Genomic DNA, 19,847 nt, shown 5'->3' on the forward strand with positions numbered 1-19,847 from the left:
TCAAATAATTAACAATGAATATCCCCAAATTCCTTTTCCACAGTACTTGGTCGAGGAGAGAAGGGCGATTAATCAAGGACAACCTCTTTATTCAGGTCTCGCTTTTTGATAAACCGATTCGTCAAAAGAGGAAGGCTAAGAAGATAATGGCAACTCAAGAAGAAGTCAATGATCTTAAGAACCAACTGGCTACTGTGACTGAGACACTGAAACTTCTCGCACTTAGGGTCGATGACCCCGTGAAGCAACAACAGATGAACCTCATGCAAGAGAGTCTAAGCAAGCTATCCAGTGACTATAAATTTCAGGGCATGAGTTCACAAGGGGTCTCGCTGGTCAAGGAACTTCTTCCGCATAAGTTCAACGCCACTGACATCCCTAAATTCAAGGCAACAGATAACCCTTACTTCCATCTAAGAGCTTTCGAAACTATAAAGAACATTAAGGGTATCACTAGTAGAAAAATGTACATTTGCGTCGCCATATTTGCGTCACTCATTAGAAAGAACGACGCAAATGTTTAATTTTACCATCCTGAAAAGTTATTTGCGTTGCATATTTATTAAGAAGCGACGCAAATGACTGTTGTATTGCAGATTTTTATTATTTGCGTCGCTCTTATTTATTGAAGCGACGCAAATAATAATCTTATTTGCGTCACTCATTTATTGACAAGTGACGCAAATGAGTGACTGAATAAATTGCGTCACTCTTTTAATAAATGAGCGACGCATATGAAAAATGTACAGCATTATGTTTTATGTTATTTGCGTCGCATTTTAATAATAAAGTGACGCAAATATAGCTTTTGCATTTAGGTTATTTCAGAATTTTGACCTTAGCTTTTGCACGCCTACCTTTCACTAAACAAAGAGAAAAAACAAGTTGCTACTCCAGTGAATTTCTACAGCCAAAGCACCCACAAATTCGACCCTTAAATCCAACAAATTCGGCCAAAAAAACACTGATTCCTCAGCAAATTCAACATCCAAAATCGCAGTCAAGTTGAAGACCTATAATCGGCAGAAAATTGAGCAATTTTGAGCAAAAATTTGGACCAAAAACCCTAAGAAATCCGAACCCATAAACCCCAGAAAAATTGAGCATTTCTGACCAATATTCCCCCATTTCGAGCAAAAAATCTACTCCAAACTATAGGAATTTGAACCCTAGAAACCCCAAAAAATTCAATTAAAAATCCTGGCCTCATATTCGAGCAATGACTGAAATTTTCGACTGGAAAATCGATTAATTTCGCCCCCAAAAAACCCGAGGAAGTTCTAGCAAATTACAGCAACAATAATTGAAGTTTGATTAGTGTAGCAGTTCGACCAGTGTTCGCCCCACTCATATTACTGCATTTAGGCTCGACATTGTTGAATGTGTGAAGTTTATTTCACCTAAGGTAAGATTTCTTGTATTTAGTGAAGTTGTCTTTTTTTTTCCGTCCAATTCGTAAATTGTGTTCTAGGGTTTTTTTATTTTTGATTTGTTTTTCTGTAATGCGAAAAAATTTCATGAAATTGAAGTCATAATTGCGATAGAACTCAAAATACTTTTGTTTGTAATAGGATTATTAGAATGCCTCTATAAAAATGGGTTTGAGGTTGCTGAGAATGGCACATTCATTTAGTTTATTTTTTTTAGGGAATGGCTCATTCATTTAGTTTAAAATGCAATTTATAATTTCTAAAAACGGTTTGCAGTTTTGTTCTCTGAAAATGTGTTGATTGATTTTTGTTAATTTTTGAAAATTGGTTGTATTACTAGGAATTCATACCAATACAATTTTAATCAAGTTAATTTATTTGCTGCAAATTCTTTATTTAATTGAAAATTTGTAGGAATTGGGAATTTGGCTTGGTAAATCAGGGGTAATTAACTAATTAGATTTAATAATTTCTGTTAATGGGATATCAATTTTTTTTTAATTTAAAAATTACATTTTCGATGCTGAATACTATTTTCAGATTTTAAAACTGAATTTATGCTAGTATGATGAGGAAATATTCAAGCTTTATTGTTTTTGGATGATTATATGATTCTTATGATTGATATATGCTATAATTTAACGAAGATATGGTTGGCTTGTAAATTATAATTGGGTGATGAAACTAATGGTAAATTCGTTGTTTTAAGCACGAATTATACTCCCTTCGTTCTCAAATTGTTGTTCCGGATTTTAAGAGTGGAAGTTAAAGCGTAATTTAAACTAGTAATGTTACTAATGTTTCATCAAAGTGTCTTCTTGAGTTCATAGGTTGAGCAATGATGAGCTTGGTTTGTGAAAGTAAAAGGTCAAAATGTGGCTTAGATTATAGTTTTTGGATTGACTTGTTTCTTGAGAGAGACATATACTTTGTTATGATCGAAGGATAGATTTAGGGTTTGATTGATTGATTGTTTGATGATCGAAGGATTTGTTTAGCTTTGTAGATAAAAAGATAACATGGACTATTGAAGTGTATGTAAATCCAAGTGGCCTTACTCATCTTGATTTAAAGTATTTGACATAAGTAGTTGAAGGCTCGAGTTGCATGTTTTTACCTTGAGAAATTCAGTTGGACCTTCCGACCTGAGTTTCGCCCAGAAATCGAGTTGAATGTTCAACCTTCAACCTTTAAAACCCAATTCCTCTAATTTTTTTTTTGTTTCGGTCTTTCTTGTGCTTTTAATTGCTCCAATTATGAGTCATATTACAGAAAAAGATATCTATAATCACCAAACCTCCGTCATGGCACCCTTAGCTAGGAAAGTAAAGGTATGCATGCTTTCAATGCTTGCATTGGTCTATCTGTATCATAGTATCACTTGAGAGTTGCGACTATACACGTGTATTTGTGAGGCTGTTTCTAAATTTATGGCTATTTCATCAGGTTCTGCGAGATGGTTGGTGGAGTGAGGAGTATAGTTCACAGTTGGTCCCTGGGGATGTAATTAGTATTAATGCTGGAGACATCATTCTAGCTGATGCGCGTCTACTGGAAGGAGACGATGCTGTAATAATTGATGAGGTCAGTTGTAATGTTTGTGATTAATATATTTACTTCATGCATCTATTGTTGCTGAATATATGATTTCTTGTGCTTTGCAGTATGTTTTAACAGGAGTTTTGTCTCCAGTAACTAAGAAAGCAGGGGATGCAGTATACTCTGGCTGTATTTGTGAACAAGGAGCATGTGAAGCTGTGATCATTGCCACAGGTGCTCGAATCTTCTTTAGGAAAAATGTTTGCCTGGATTTTAGCATCAATGAAGTCAAATGTTGGGATAAGGTAAAAAGTTCTAGTGGATTTCAACACTAAAAATATATAGCTACTTGTTCTATCTTCTTAACCCTTTATTTTGCTTTTTTTCTTTCCTTTTTAGGTTTTGGTTGGCATTAGGAATGTATGCTTGTGCTTGGTTGCTGTTGGGGTGTTGGTGGAGATTGTTTTCATGTACCTTTTCCAGCACATAGCATTTTGGCGCGGAATTGACAATCTGCTTGTTCTCCTCATTGGTGGAATCCCCATTGCTCTTCACACTCATTATTGGAGATTACTAAAGATGTAAATTATTGGAAAGTTTGTTAATATAATGCCGTCATTCCCAATTTTATGGGTAGGCCAAATTACAAAGGATACTCTGCCGAAATTTACATTTGCATTATTCAATAATATTGCATTTTAATTTCAATTATATTAGCGTTAGCATATTACTTTATACCACTAGCAAGAAAAACAGGTACTACAAACATATACAAGCAATTATTATAATTAAAAAAAAAAAATTTACATCATTTGCGTCACTCATTAAACAAACAAGTGACGCAAATACAGCAATTGTATTGTTTACTCAGTCATTTGCGTCGCTTGTTTATAAAGGGGCGACGCAAATGACTTAAAATAAGTTTATCAGAAAAGTCATTTGCGTCGCTCTTTTATAAAGGAGTGACGCAAATGTCAAAAAATAAGTTTTTAAAAAAAGTCATTTGCGTCGCTTGTTTATAAAGGAGCGACGCAAATAACTTAAAATAAGTTTATCAGAAAAGTCATTTGCGTCGCTCTTTTATAAAGGAGTGACGCAAATGTCAAAAAATAAGTTTTTAAAAAAAGTCATTTGCGTCGCTTGTTTATAAAGGAGCGACGCAAATGACAAAAAATAAGTTTATAAAAAAAGTCATTTGCGTCGCTTGTTTATAAAGGAGCGACGCAAATGACTCTTATTTGCGTCGCCCCTAGGAGCGACGCAAATGACTTAAAAGTCATTTGCGTCGCGAGCAGTTGCGTCGCTCATAGAAGCGACGCAAATACACTATAAATGAGCGACGCAAATAAGCCTTTTTCTACTAGTGTATCGATAAGAAGGTTTTCCCCTCTCTATTCCCACTATCTCTTGAAACTGTTTGCCAACAATGGTTCTTCTCCCTTGACAAAGAGAAAACCTCTACCTAGGAATCGATAGTAAACGCTTTCGTTGATAGGTACAAGTGCAATATCCAAGTTGAAACCGACCATAGACAACTTGAGATGCTAAGACAAAAAGAGAATGAAGGCTTTACTTCTTTCTTTAATAAATGGAGGGAAACTTCCGCCAAGATGATTGAGGTCCCCACCGAAAAGGAGTCTGTGAGGATGTTTATCAAGAATCTCCAAGAAAAGTATTCAAAGCACTTAAAATATCAACACAACTTGAATACTTTCAAGGCCGTTTATGACATCGGAATTGAAATCGAAGACGACCTCGCAAAGCAAAAAGCTACTAACAATAGTAACCACGGTGGCTGGAAAGGAAAGAAGAGCGACAATCCTTCTTCTTCCGAAAACGCCCACTCTAGTAATAATGTTAGTACCTTTGACCATAATGATGTCTTAGCCATGGACAATCAAGGATCTAAAAGGAAACCCAGGCGAGAGTTCACACCCATTGGAATGACCTACGATGCTGCTTTCGATCGTCTCTATGACCGAGGATTAATCAAACCTATTGGCCCTACCGAGGATCCAACACCAGAAAATCGATCTTCGATATGGAATCCAAACTCCTATTGCAAGTACCATCGAGGAAACGGTCATACTACTGATGAATGCTACAGGTTTCAAAATCTCATTCAAGATCTCATAGAGGCAAATAAGGTCCCATTGCCTCTAGCTAGCGAGAAGACTGGGTGATGATGAAGCGAATGACACAAGACAAGAGGCGAGCTGCAACGACAAGATTTCATGGCCTCTTTTTTCTATTTCTTTTTCATTTTTTTCCTTTCCCCAATAAGTCTAGCATAGGCACCTTTTCCTTTCCTTAGATTAATTTTGTAGATTCTTTATTTTCTTTAATAAAATGAGCATTTATTTCCTTGCATATGATCATCACATTGCATTGCAAAAAAAAAAAAAAAAAAAAAAAAAAAAAAAAAAAAAATCCATGTCAAATTAAGCACAAGGTATACCAATGATTTGAGGCACCCCTCGTAGCCACATCATATTACCTTTCACCCTTCAATTATACATCCTTTCTTCATAAACCACTTTGAGCCTCGTCTAACGATAAACCTTTATTTTTTCAACCTACATCTATCTAACCTTAGGATGGGATTGTGTGTAACTTATGCAATTCTAAGCTTGAGTGAATCCAAAAAAAATTAATTAAAAATAAGCAAAAGCAAAAAAATAAATAAAAGTGTACAAAAGGGCAAGTGTTCTAATGTCTTTGATATGAAAATATCTTCGATAAGAACACGTCTCATATTGCGTCTCTTATCGAGTGCTCGGTACCGTGCCCGAGAAACATGAATGCCAAGTGAGTGATAGACCGCATGATCGGGATTGTCCACACTTATAAACATAAAATAGATGCTAAAACAAAAGAAAGAGCTAAAAAAAGAGTAGAAAACCTCAAGCATAAAAATACAAATATTCAAAAGCAAGGTTGCACACCTTGGGGGCTTATCTAGGGTCTTGAGCCTTTATCCCCTTCTTCTTCAAACCTTTAGTCTAACCACGTTACAACCCTTAAAAAGACCTTTTTTGAGGTATACACACTTGTGCGAGGTTCGGCTAGAGCTACGTTCGGCCTGATTCCTAACGGATACGTAGGCAACCTCACATCGAGGTGCGGCCGTAATAAAAATGCATTCATATTCACATTCACACACTTACACCATGATCATATCAAGGGATCCCCTGTGCTCATCCCTTTTCACTTAGAGCTAGACTTGGGGGCTTGATCCCTACATCATTAGCTTACCTAGCCTAAGAGTCACCACCATTTGACTCTTTTCAATAATATATTTTTCCACACACTTAGCTCTTGCGGCCTAACTTTAGTGTCACTATCACACACATCACGCATACATGACCAAATATATTTCCCTTAGGAACCCTTTGTCATGAAATCTTAACGCTGAAGCATGCTTCGTCAAAATCACTCATAATTGTCATTGCATCACGAAGTATGAAGTGCTTAGCCTCCGTGTCTAAGTTACCCAAATACTTTCATCATGGAGTCAACAGTTGAGATAGCCTAGGATGAATTAATCCTTGCACCTTGAGAGATAGTATCAAACACATTTGACTAAGCTCATTCAACATGCATCTTCAAAACTTTTGATTCTTTTTCGCGTCTTTCTTTTTCGGGAGAAAGTCGGTACCCTCCACGAAAATGACGGAAAAATTTTTCTTTTTGCATTTTCGAGTCGCACAATCAGCACTATGCACACACGGGTCACGAGTCACACGTGTCATTTTACTTTGAGTCGAGTCAACCTCGAGTTAGTCAATCATATCGAGTCAAGTTTATGCCTTGAGTTGTGTTAAGTCAATGAGTCAAGCAATGCTAAAACTTAGGTCAACCCTAAGATGATTAAAGAAATTGGCAAAGTTCTATAGTCAAAAATAAATACAGGTGCAGCAGAATAGGGAATACCCTACTCCAATTCTTGGCGCCAGAGATATCTCAGCAACGATAGAGCTCGAAGCCTCTCAAAAAGGTGATTTCGACCTCATGCAGCAATTTCGGGTTCCTTTGTACGCCAGTTAACCCCTATAAGCAATTTGACATGATTAAGTAGCCGGTTTGATTACAATTGCAATAAGTGATCGACCTGACGAAAGATCGTCTCACTTAGCTTAAGCGCCTAAGTATTGGCTCATTACAAACACCAAAGCATCGGTTCAAAAGCAAGCACTTAAACGAAAATATTTCCAAATATGGATTGTCGCGCATTCTTATTAAACGACAAAGTTTTCCAAAAATTGGATTGTCATCCCCAACTGACAATATTTCCAAAAATGGATTGTCGTGCATCTTCTTCAACGACAATTTTTCCAAGATTGGATTGTCATCTCTGGCAAAGTTTCCAAGCGTGGATTGTCGTGCTCCTTCTTTGTTTGGCAAGTTTTTCCAAGTTCGGATTGTCATATATTCATAGATCGCTGGCAAGTTTTCCGAGATTGGATTATCATACACCCAGTTCCCTATAGCAAAATTTCCCAAAGGATTGTTGTAGGTTTCTATTCATCATAAATATCGACAAAAGTTCCTCAACGTGGATTGTCATTCATTCCAGTAAGTGGCAAATTTTCCCGAAGTGGATTGTCGGTCGACTCTTTTTTGCAAATGTTCCAAGACGCGGATTGTCAATAGTGGCAATATTTTCCCAAAAGGATTGTCGCATAGCATTGGCAAATTTCCAAGGTGGATTGCTTTCAAGAGTTATATTCCAAGATGTGGATTGTCGATCGTAGCAAAGTTCTTATGAAAGATTGTTACGAAGCATTGGCAACTTTTCCAAAAATTGGATTTTGGCAAATTTTCCGAGGTACGGATTGTCGCTTCATCGTGACAACATTTCCAAGGATGGATTGTTACGTGGCATTGACAATTTTCCCTAAATTGGATTGTCATACATCATACAAGAGTTGTGTTGGCAACTATTCCCAAAGAAAAGAGGATTGTCATCACAACAAAAGCACCGACATACTGGTTCACAAGCAGCAAAGTACCGACGTACTGGCATAGCAAACATTAAGAAGCAGTGATCTTTTCGAAGACTATCACAGCGGAAATTAGAGTCATATCAAAAAAGAAGCTCTTTGTTCAGAGACGAGTGAACATCAAAACAGCAAGGTGGCGTTCCCTAGATTGTGGAGAGTTGTCACAAACAATTGAGGATTGTTTCAAGAGAAATAATCTTTGATAGTATTCCCTTGGATGTGGAATATTATCATAGCGGAGGAAGGTCGTTTCAGGCGAAGCAATCTTCCAAATTTGGAAGCAGTTACAGGCGTAGCAGTTTTCAAGCGGGATGACATTCTCTAGCTTGCAGAAGGTCATCAAAACAACAAGGAAGCGGCAGCAAATCGGTTACTTTTAGAGACGTGTGCTCGACGGTGCAAGATACGCGTTTCTTAACTCTTTTATCTGTTTAACTAACGCTAGTTTTGCATATATCGGCGTACAAGAGTGATTTAGGATCGCAGAACGTTCTGAATCATTCTCCGTCCCTATCGATACTTTGACTTTTGTTTTCGAAACTTGTGTTTCTCCAAACTCAGTCAAAGTGGGGGCTTCTGTAGATACCCATTTGTGTCTCCCCAAAATCAAACCCAGTGATGAGTATCTTTCACGTCGAATCATAATCGAATGAAACGAAAGTGTGGAAAGGTCTAGTGTTGCGGAAAGTTTTTATTTCTTTTCTCTCTGTTTTTGAAAACTTTATTTTAAGAAAACAGCCAATCCAGTTTGGTTGGTCCATGATATGGGTCCGATAGTAGTGTAGTTGGATGGGGCTTGCAAAGACCTTTCCAACGATATATTATAAGCCCAATTCCGATGAATATTGAGGAAGTTATGGCCAATTTACTAAACTGGGCCCGCACTACAACAAATTGACCTTTGTGCCACGTGTAAAATCGTGGCACAAGTTTAAAATTCCCGTGGCCATGAAATATAGCCACGGGAATTTTGAATTTTACTCCCGTGACACAAGAGGCCGTGGCTAGGATATTTGCCACGGGAAAATAGATGTCGTGGCAAGTTTTGAATTTTATGCCACGGGTATGCCCGTGGCAAACTAATTATTTTCGCCACGAATACTAACGTGGCTGAAAAGTACTTTGCCACGAATTTTATCGTGGCTAATAAATTTTGTTGCCACAAACATTACCGTGGCTAATAAGCTTTTTTGCCACATAATATACCGTGGCTAATAAACTTTGTCACCGCACATATTACCGTGCCTAGTTAATTATATTACCGTGACTAATTAATTTCTTTGCCACGATTAATACTGTGGCAAATAAATCTATTGCCACATTACTATTGTAGTTCATTGCCACGTTACTATCCGTAGCTACTAAATTCAATAGGATTAAGCTTTTTTTGTAGAATTAACAGTACAAGCATAGCTAAATATTAAAAAAGGAATTTTTCTCAAACATAACATTTTTCATTGCTGAAATAGATATAATCACAGCATCCCATACATTCAAACATATTAGAATTCGGCAATCGTTACAAACATAATTGAAATAATCTTTTTGTTAAAGACCAATAAATACATATTCGTTCCCCCCCCCCCCCCCCAAAAAAAAAAAAAAAAAAAAAAACAAAAAAAAAAAAAAACTCTTATAGCATGCGACAATGCTCCTTCGCGCCTTTTTACCTACAATACATAAATATATAATCAAGTCAATAAAACGAAAATGTCAAATTGACAACATTCAAATCTTATTGAAATTGAATATAAAAGAAGCTTGACTGTAAATATAAAGTAGCACAAGAGGAAAAATTTATTGTAACTATTGTATAACAGAGTTCCAAGAATGAAGCATCGATGACCTATAAATATTAACGACTTAACAATAATAAAAAGTTCAAGTTGATTAATCATACTGATGTCCATGTAAAAATTCACCAACTCGAGAACACTTCCCACCATTTTTTTTCCTCTAAAAACATTCAAGAGTTTTTAAAATCATATTTTGTGCCAAGGAAGGGGTCAAGTTTGTGCAAGCTGACGCCGAGGGGGTGTGTGTAGGAGGGTAGGCAGGTGTATACAAGAAGGTGGCAGGAGTGTGTGGTGCTGGTGTGCAGGGAGGCTGGTGTGCGTGCATGGAGGCTGGTGTGGTGTGTACCAAAACAGCTCCTGGAAGCAATAGAACATCACAGACAATACAGGGAAGCATGGAACTACACCTTACAAAATTAAAAAGTTCTATAGGCTGCTTCTTCAGTTGTTCATTTTCGGAAGTTACCATTTATGCTATTACCTAACTTCAGGTTCAGGTAAAATCAAGTATCATGTCAAAAGCAAGTCAACTCTACTTTGGGTCAGGTTGGGTTTCGGTTCAGTTACATCAGCTTTCAAGTTAAGTTTTGGGTCACTGTTTTGGATCCAGATTATGAATTGGGTCTGGGTTGATTTTTCCAAGCCTGGACGGCTACAGACCTCACCTCCTTAACTAGAACTATCAGTCAAAGCCCTTAGAGGTAAAAGATACAATCTAAAACAAAATTACTCCAAGCACACAGCAATGTCTCAATAAGTTAACCCACATTGAGCTAACAGATAAAACCCTACCAATAATGGACTAGATTCTAAACATGAAGTAAGAAAGAATTCAGTTTGCCAAAAACTACAATTAGTTACAGAATAAACCTTGCAGGTTGGGCAAGTTGGAGAAGGTTCACCTTCCATTTCAATCAAAATGTGCAAATTATGTGAAACATTGATTTCATGCTTTCCTTTCAATAGCTTCTATCACTATTCTAGAGTAATCTTCACAAATCATGTGCCTATAGACTTCTAATCCGGCACTTACTACAGCACCTGACTCTGCATCTAAACAATTACCTCCCCCCCCCCCCACAACCCCCACCCCCTTTTAGATGAAGAAAATAATTTTTTTTAAGCAAGCAAAAAGAATTCTGATTGTCTACTATGTGTATGCAGAATATATTTTCCAGGGATTCATTTGTGAAAACAATGCATCATCAGTGAATGTCATTACTGGCTAGGCAAAGCACACAAGCTGAAGTTGTCAAAGATTTACAGGATGTGGTTCCTTGTGCAGAAGGCTAGCCTTGGTGTAAATTACGGTGGCTTATGACATCTAAAAGATTTTGGCAGTTTTTTTTAGTTGTGTGAATGTAAATTATCTTAATTATGGAAGGATGGTGAAGATCTGTATTCAGATTCTATTATGAAATATATTTTATAAGTCTGAAAATTTTGGATGGGGAAAAATCAATGCACACATATACGAATCCAGCCATTCATGCAAGGACAAAATAGTCTTTTCCTTTCTTATCTTATACTCAAAAACCAATGAACCCAAAACTAAGTATGCTAAGCTCAAACAGTATTTACATCAGCAGAAATGATTCTGAATGAAGAATTAGTATTCTTGGTTGTGGGAATGAATAAAATGATGAATACAGATAAGAAAATGAGTATTAAATCACTAAAGAGGGGCGGGATGTATCCAAGCAAGGGGGGGAAGGGGGGAGCCAGTGGAATGTGTGCAAGTAGTGGGCAGGGCTAGTGTGCACATAATGTAGCCATTAAAATATAAAATGCAAGGATAAAAAATTAAATGTAAAAAGTTACATACAAATTTCTTGTCTAGTGCGACCGAAGCGTTTAGTGCCGTTGTAGTGAGGCATCTCCTGATGAGTCCTACTTTCACTTGCTTTTTCGTTCTTCTCCTATAGTAAAAAGGATTTAATTAATTAGATGTGTTATCTACATAACAATAAACATATAATAATGGTGTATATTATTACCATAACTGTTTCATCACTCCAATAGTCAACAAAGAACTTCCATTCAATTTTAGTCAAATGACTAGGCTTATTTTTGAGACATTCATCTTTTGTCTTTAACTCTTTATAAAATCCTTTGAATTCAATTTGTTCCTTGCAACTCTAAATAGAGCTTGTGCATGTTTGTTTTACAATACTCTCCCGCCTATTTTCATGATCATCAAATGACCAGTTCTCAAGCAAAAGATAAAAATTAGAAAATTAATGCTCAAAGGGAAATTGGCAATGTTTACTAATGAATAAGTGAAAGAAAAAACCTAATAAACAAGTTTATTATGATAACATATTACCGTGATGTAAGCAGGCTCACACACACACAAGAAGAATAACACACACACACACACACACACACACACACACACATATATATATATAACAAGCAGGCTCACAGCAGCGGATCACAGTGCAGCAGCTGGCAGCAGGTTGCACCGGCAGTGTATGCATGTAGTGAATACTATATAGTACACGAGCAGAAAATCAAACATGGATTTCTACATTCACAGCTACTCTTAGATATCATGTGCAATTAGCATGGAGACTATCACTAAATGTCAATCAAAGGCTGCAACTAATTGTACTCATCAATTTTCAATTTTCATATCACTAGTCTAGCTTTCTAAGGTACAAAGTCATTTACCAATATTTAACTATCAAGTAATTCAAACACTTTTCTCTCACTAAGACCACCAAAGAGAAAGAAGGAACAACTCAACAAAGGTGAAAAATTGGAACATCATATGAAACTAAAATGGCCTAATGGCCACCAAGACTGTCAAATAGATAATAATTAAAGAGAATCAGAAATTCAAACATTGCAGGCTACCAATACCCCTATCCTTAGTGGAGTATTAATGTTGTTTTTCTGCTTTCACTCAAGCTGCCTCCTGGCATTGTCTTCAAAAGCTGCTGGCCGCTTCCTCCACCGTGAATACACTTGTAGTATTACACCCCAAAAAAGCAAATAATGTATCAGAAAATTGAACAAATTTAACCCAAAAAATAAAATTAATTACCGTACAAATACCAAATTAATTAAACTAAATCAGCTAAGGAACCATCTCAAAATTAAGAAAATAAAATTAACCCAAATCAACTGAGCCATACAAAATTCACGACATTGTTCAAAGTTAGTTTTTGCATGTGAGTTACTACTTGAATCACTTAGATCCATATCATAACCAGCAAAGTAGTATACACTTATTAGATAACAAAAAGCCACAAGTCATAGCATCAAATAACCATGTTACAAGCTTCACAGAGATAGCATCGGCAGCTCTTTGGATCAATCAACAACCAAAAAAATGCACGAAAGTAGCAACAAACTATGGCAGTCTTAGCTTTAAAGCCAGACAAGAAGGCCGACATCACAAAGTTAATAATCATGTCTAAGCAAGAACATCTAACTTGCTCCTAAATTCTTGAAGTAGATAAAATCATGAAGTAATGTGTCTTCATTCTGGTGGCCTAAATCACTTTGCCTACTCTGGGCACTAGTTCAGATAGGAAGGACAACATTCCCCTGCACCTGCCACTTCACTGCACCTGCACCCTCCCAACTTCTTCCCCTTCCCTGCATCTGCCATTCTGCCCCCCCACCATACAACCGCCCCATAAAATGCAACCCCTCCCCACATACATCACCCACCAGTCCACCACACAACCTTATTATAATGCTTTAAATTGAATACACTTTAATCATTAAAATATAATTAGTTTTTTTTAGAGAGATTATATTTTCTAATAATTAATTTGTTTACGAGAACACAATAAAAAAAATGAAAATGAAACGCATGCAAACAGTTATCAGAAAAAAAGAGATTATATTATACACAGAAATAAAATCAAAGTAATTACTTTTTACAGAAATTAACTTTTTTTTTTTGAGAGATTACAGAAATTAAATTAATTACATGAAATTAGGCAAGATGCTATACAAAATAACTGAAATGAAAGATAAATAATTAGACAATAAAAGAACTTGCAAAAAATACTGAGATTAAAGTAGAAAGTATTAATTGATTATAAGAAAAATCAGATTATAAGAAACTGAATCAGAATAATGAAAATCCAAATTGCAAAAAAGAAATCAAGCAGCAAGAGTCAGTAAATAGATCTTACCTTGAAATTTTGTTGAAGATGTGATCTTGCGAGTATAATCGACTCTTAGAATTAGGGATTCTCGAATTTTCGAACAGAAATCCTTCTGCAACGAGGGTTTTTGTTTTGAGGCAAAATTAGTTGATTTTTCTTATTTTGTTTTTTCTTTTTCTTATAATCAAATTGGCGGCTAATGATTTTTTGTGCTAAAAATTTTGAGTTTTTTTAATTAACCTCCTAATAGCCAGCTCTACTAGAGAAGTAAATTTTGTTTGTTTGTTTCTTTTTTTTTTTTTTTTTTTGTAGAGGAATGATGATCAATTGATCATTTTTAGGGGTCAATTCGGGTCAACGGTTCAATTTTGGGTTACATTTTATCGGTTTCATGTAATAATGGGTTTGGTTATAGCGGGGTCAAAGAGCTAATACGTTGGTTCGGGTCGTTTTTTAAAGTTACCGGGTCATCAGTTCAGTTTGTTTATATTTATTACGGGTTTTATTCCAATCGAGTCTAAAACAGGTCAATTCATTTTTAATCAATTAAGTCAAATCAGTTAGAGTTATTCTTATGATCCGATTCGGTTTGATTCATTCATCAACAAGATGTTGAGTTAAAATTAAGGTCGAATAAGTAACAAGTCAGGATTAATTTGGGTTTCAATGTGTTAGAACGAGTTTGTGTGATTCTCATATTTGGGTCAGGTTCTGGTCATTATTTTCTTGAGTTCAAATATACTTAGTCATGATGATTAAGTTCGTTCTGTTAAAATATTCGGGTCGGGTCAACTAACTTTTGACTACTCTATATATAACTAATGTAAGATTTTGTTACATTAGAAACAAAGTTAATATAATTTGAATCTTGAGTTGATAGAAACAAGAACTATATGTATTGGAACAAGTAGAAACATAATTGTGTTTTATTACATTTAATAATCAATGAAACTTGCATGCATATTTATGTAACCTAATTAATACTATATGTTGTCTTCACAGTAACTTAATTATTATTATGAAGAAATTAGTACAATAACAACCGATTCTTATAATATCTTATTGTTTTCTCAAATGAATATATTGTGGTTTACCTAAGATTTTAAGAATTATACATATACTTTCCTTCAAATTTGAAATAGATGGAGTTATTTATATCATTTTCCTTAATTATTTACACTATCTATTACTCTAATTTTTATTTTTATTTTGACAAGTACTCTAATTTAATGTGGTTGTGTAAAATTATAGGCGATAATGTATAAATATGTAATTGATGATCACTTATCGATCAGAAAAGTAAGCTAAGTGTTGAAAACATGCGTTATGAAATAAGGTTATAAAGACATGTAAGAACAATATCGTTTGATTATAACTATTATTACATAATTTTATCATTTTATTGTTAAAAACATGTAACAACAATATAATTTTATTAAAAATACTATCTTAACGATCTTAAATAAAATGATTAGAAATATATTATTTTATTGTTAAAACATGTTTGAATCGAGTCATTTTAACACGTTACTTGATTAACAAGACCCCTTTAGCCACCGCATAGAGTATAAAGCTCAATCAATATGATCTCAAATTAAACCTGCATTAACCTAAGAAAACCCGCTCCAAAATCGATGTGTTTCAAACCAACTTGATTTAAACTCGAGTCATTTCTAATGCGGATTGTTTATAACCTAAAACGAATACATATCGTACAAAAACAAAATTGAATCCGAACGAACCTGTTTCTAATCACAACCGAATTGACTCCACTTATAAGCTAAATGAACTAGGTTCAACCCTAAGTTTGAACATTTTTACTTTTTTGACCCGATCCGAACAAAATTATTTCTTAAAAATTTTCAAACCGAATTACTAATTCAGTTTGGCTCAATTTTATTCGAATTACCTATAGCAAATTGTTATACACGATCTTCAATTATATTTATTCATGTTATTACATAATAGTATTATGTAATAATTGTTATACACGATATTAATTTATATTTATTTAGTGAAAAATCGAATATAAAATTACAATTTTACACATAAGTGAATTAAATAATAATAATAATAATAATAATCATCTATCAAATATTATATTTTACAAATATACTCATACAAGTAAAAATTTCGTGGGAAACTCCTCCCTCTAATTAACCTACTTAAAATTTCGTGGGAAACTCCTCCCTCTAAGAAGCAATATTCTGCTGATAAACTCCCTCCAAGGCACATCTAAGCTCCAGAGAACTTAATAAGGTTAACAGAAGCTTCTTGGTGATATTGCTCTGGAATAACGATACTGCTTCACCACTCGACCACCGCTCCTACCGCCGCACTACTGCACCTCCGCATCTCCGCACCTCCGCACCACCGCACTGTTGCCCTACCACTGCATCATCCAAGTAGGCTTTCTATCTTTTCTTATTCTACAATAATTTGATTCAGGTGAAATTGTCAATCTAATTCTGATATATTTGTTAATTCATTCGGATTATTTAATTAATTTGCAGATATAATTCATTCAGTATTCTTGAATTACAATAATTTGATTTGAATTTTAGGTATAATAAAATTTTGAAATTTTGGTTTTAGGGAAATAGAGCATCGATTTTTCCAGATTGTGGGGTTTTGGATCAATTTAGAGATTACGGCATGGTCTAATTCTTATAAATTAATAGAATTTAATTTAATCACATCGAGTTATGCCTTAATGAATGTCAACTTTCATAAATAACATCTATTGGATGCCAGAAAACAATTTCTTATAACAATTTGTGGTCAACTACTAAATTGAAAGAAATAAAAAAATTGATATCTTTTACAATGTTTCTATTTTCCGGAGTTAATAGAATTATAGAACTATATAATCATTGTTGTGCTGTTAGTTTTTGCTGTTGTCAAACATGGCATTTTTGCTTTTATGTGAATTTCATGGCTATAAACCTGTGACAACATCAAAGTTTGTTTGACGAGAAGAATTTTATATACTCTTGTAATTGAGGAATGGAGTAATTGGTTTGTAAGTTGTAACCGATGGTTAGGTGATCATCTAGATCGAGCTAAACCAAGTGTGTCATCTGGTTGTGGATATATCGTACCTTGAAAGTAATTTGGACTTAAGTATTCTGTGATTTTTGCCTCTCTTTCTCACACACTTCTTCTCTCCTTGGAGATCTCTGCTACAATGGCTACTCAGATGAGCAAGAACTGGAAGTTCGGTGCTGATGGTGTCATTTATGCTCAACTGAATAAAGTTTTCAGTAGAGAACTCACTGAAGATAGCTACACTGGTGACGGAGTTAGGGCTACTTGTACCCAGAATGTTCTTCGTAATTTACCCCTTTTTTGTGTTTTGGATTCGATCTTTTCAATTCTTTGTTTCTGATTTTGTTATTTTGATTGATTGTATTACGTGAGAAGAGAAGAAGGATTAAGGGGAGCTGACCTCGATTCTGCAGAAGAGAATCAAATTTCTAGAAAACACCATTGAATTTTACGCTGAGAAGGTTAACAATAGGGGACTTTGCGCTATTGCTCAATGTGAGTCTCTCCGTTACAAGCTTCTTGGTTTTCCTGTTAGAAGGTGTAAGAATGCATAAAGCTTTTTCTTTTTCATTGACTTTTAATTGGTTTTTTTTATCTGAAACTAATAGGGAATTTTTATGAGATTCGTTTTTAATTTGCTGTTGAGTATTGATTAATTATTTTGGTTGATTGTTATATTGCGATGTGAACAATTTCATAACTTGATTCATTTGAGAAGTGAGTTATGTAAAGTGTGATAAATATATCCTTTAACAATTTTATTGAGTTTATTGTCACTTTTCTATCCACTTAAAGTGACAATAAACTGTTAATTCTTTCTGCTAGCATTATCAAGTTAACGGACTGCGTTATAACCCCATTCCTCTCTGTTTATTATACATTATACATTAGCTTGCACTAGTAGGCTAGCTCAGTTTCTGTTGGAGTATGTTGGTAACATAAAAATGTGCGAGAGTATCATAAGAAAGAACCAAGTACTTTTAATTTTTATTATAATTTACTAGTGGCCTAGGTTTTTTTGGCCTGACTTTGTTCTGTACACAGGGTGCAAAGAGCACTCGCCTTTTGAAATCAATGAAGACTTACCTTGACTACATCTGAAGCTGAGAAGCATGAAGTATTGAAGTCCAAGATCTTTTCTAACCTTGAGATTTTCATTTTTTGACTTGTAGAAATATCTTCTAACTTTAAGAATAGACCATGTTTGACAGAATAATCCCCCCCTGATCCCAGCACAAAGAGTTAGAAGGTAACCTCGAACTCAGGGGAATGTTAAGCACCCTCTTCACTTCAAAATGCAATAGAACTTCTGAAATTTTTTCCACTTTCTAGCAGCTAGTCGTAGTATCAAATCAGATCACAAACCTTTAAGCCTGCATCATGATTGTCTCTAGGTGAAATTATGCAGCGAGACAGCGTGCCTTGGATCCACTAGTCTGACCAGACAAATGCCTCTACGATTTAAAGGAAAATCTGGAAATTAAATGTCCTTCTGAGGATTAAGTTGGTTGCGTGGAGGGGTTTTCAGAATGCTTTGCTCACTTAATGTGCCATTCAGTCTCGTATTAACAATTATGACCTTGATTGCTTTATTTGCTGCAGGGAGCCTGAGTCTACAATTCATGCGCTCAAAGATTGTGCTCAGGCGAGGGCTATTTTGGGTAAGTCAAGTTATGATTTTGTTTTTATACTGTGTGCTGCCAGTGTAGTTGAATGGTGGGAGTCCTGTTTTCTGAAGATGGATGAGTGTGATGTAGCAAACGTTATAGCCATTTGCTAGGCTATTTGTGGTGCTAGGGACTTTCAGATTATGGAGAAGTGTAGGGACTATGGGGAAGTGCTGAGCTATGCTATAAAGACTAATGCAGAAGCTGCCGAAGCTGGAAATTCCAAGTCTGGTTTCTGATGTGCTGCTGCTGTTTGTTTAGGGAAGGCTGCTGTCGGTTGGACAACATATGCAGGTCTTTTAAAGGTTAATGTTGATGCTGACTTTGTAGGTGACTTCGGGTGTGGTTTGGGGGCAGTGATCAGGGATGGTCTTGGTGCTGTTAAGGCTGCAGGGGTCCAGCAGGGCAGTGAGAAGTGGGATGTGAGGATGGCTGAAGCAAAAGCCGTGTGGTGGGGGCAGCAGTTGCTGCGAATATGGGGGCCCAGAATATAGTTGTTGAGGGTAATTGTTTGAAGGTCTTCCAAGCTATGAAGAGCAAAGATATTGGCTATAGTGAATTTTCTGTAATTTTAGGGGGTATTTTGTTATTTTGCAATAACATTTTTAATGTTTCTTGGTTTTTTGTGAAACAAGGTCGCCCAGTTTCAACATAGGGAAGTGGGTTAACATATGTGGTTTGATGTAATTCCCTGTCGTATTCCTGATGTAGCTCTTCTTGATATATCTAATTAGCTCCCCTTTGTGGGTTTTATAAATAAAAATAAACAAAATACAAAGGAAATGGACCATGTTTTATTGACTCGATATAAATTTGATCTTGATTCTCATTCCTTTATTTCATGTACACATAAGAAGTTGTGGATTGAGAATACATTGAAAAATATAGGAGCAAAGGAAGAAGATATAATCTCAACATTAATTACGCTTAACAATGCAAACAAGAAAATAAAATTCTTTTGGATTACTATTTGCATATTAAGAACAACATCGAATAATAAGAAAAGGCTACGGTTTTTTTCATAAAACAGTAGCAAATAGGTAAAAAATGCTGTGATTTTGAATCGTAGCAAATACATGTTGCTATGTGTTACTCCTAGTTTTGCGGTTCAAAATCAGAGCAAAAGGTTTGAATAAAACCGTAGCAAATGTGTACTGGTACTCCACTTTTTCAAAATTATTGTAACATAAAGACTAAGCTAATGCTCTAAAATTGCAAATTTAAAAAAAAATTATAA

At 35.3% G+C, this 19,847-nt stretch overlaps 3 long non-coding RNA genes across 4 annotated transcripts; 2 read left to right on the forward strand and 1 right to left on the reverse strand.

Annotated features, from left to right (window-relative positions):
• The first annotated feature begins 1,175 nt into the window (after positions 1-1,175).
• Positions 1,176-3,694, forward strand: LOC145613959 (uncharacterized). Of its 2 annotated transcripts, XR_014107029.1 has the most exons (4): positions 1,176-1,405; positions 2,877-3,014; positions 3,095-3,274; positions 3,369-3,694. It is a non-coding gene; the product is annotated as an uncharacterized LOC145613959 (long non-coding RNA). The 2 variants fall into 2 exon arrangements; XR_014107028.1 differs by lacking the exon at positions 1,176-1,405 and having other exon boundaries at positions 2,110-3,014.
• A 5,877-nt stretch (positions 3,695-9,571) lies between these two features.
• LOC145613967 (uncharacterized) lies at positions 9,572-14,060 on the reverse strand. The gene is made up of 4 exons (XR_014107030.1): positions 13,923-14,060; positions 12,634-12,737; positions 11,594-11,687; positions 9,572-9,642 (listed from the first exon to the last, which is right to left on the reverse strand). It is a non-coding gene; the product is annotated as an uncharacterized LOC145613967 (long non-coding RNA).
• Positions 14,061-16,101: 2,041 nt separating this feature from the next.
• On the forward strand, positions 16,102-19,353 carry LOC145613971 (uncharacterized). Its single transcript, XR_014107031.1, has 3 exons — positions 16,102-16,300; positions 17,071-17,438; positions 18,546-19,353. It is a non-coding gene; the product is annotated as an uncharacterized LOC145613971 (long non-coding RNA).
• The last annotated feature ends 494 nt before the right edge of the window (positions 19,354-19,847 follow it).

The sequence above is a fragment of the Chenopodium album genome, chromosome 3 (genome assembly GCF_948465745.1).
Source record: "Chenopodium album chromosome 3, dcCheAlbu1.1, whole genome shotgun sequence".
NCBI classification, from domain to species: Eukaryota; Viridiplantae; Streptophyta; class Magnoliopsida; order Caryophyllales; family Amaranthaceae; genus Chenopodium; species Chenopodium album.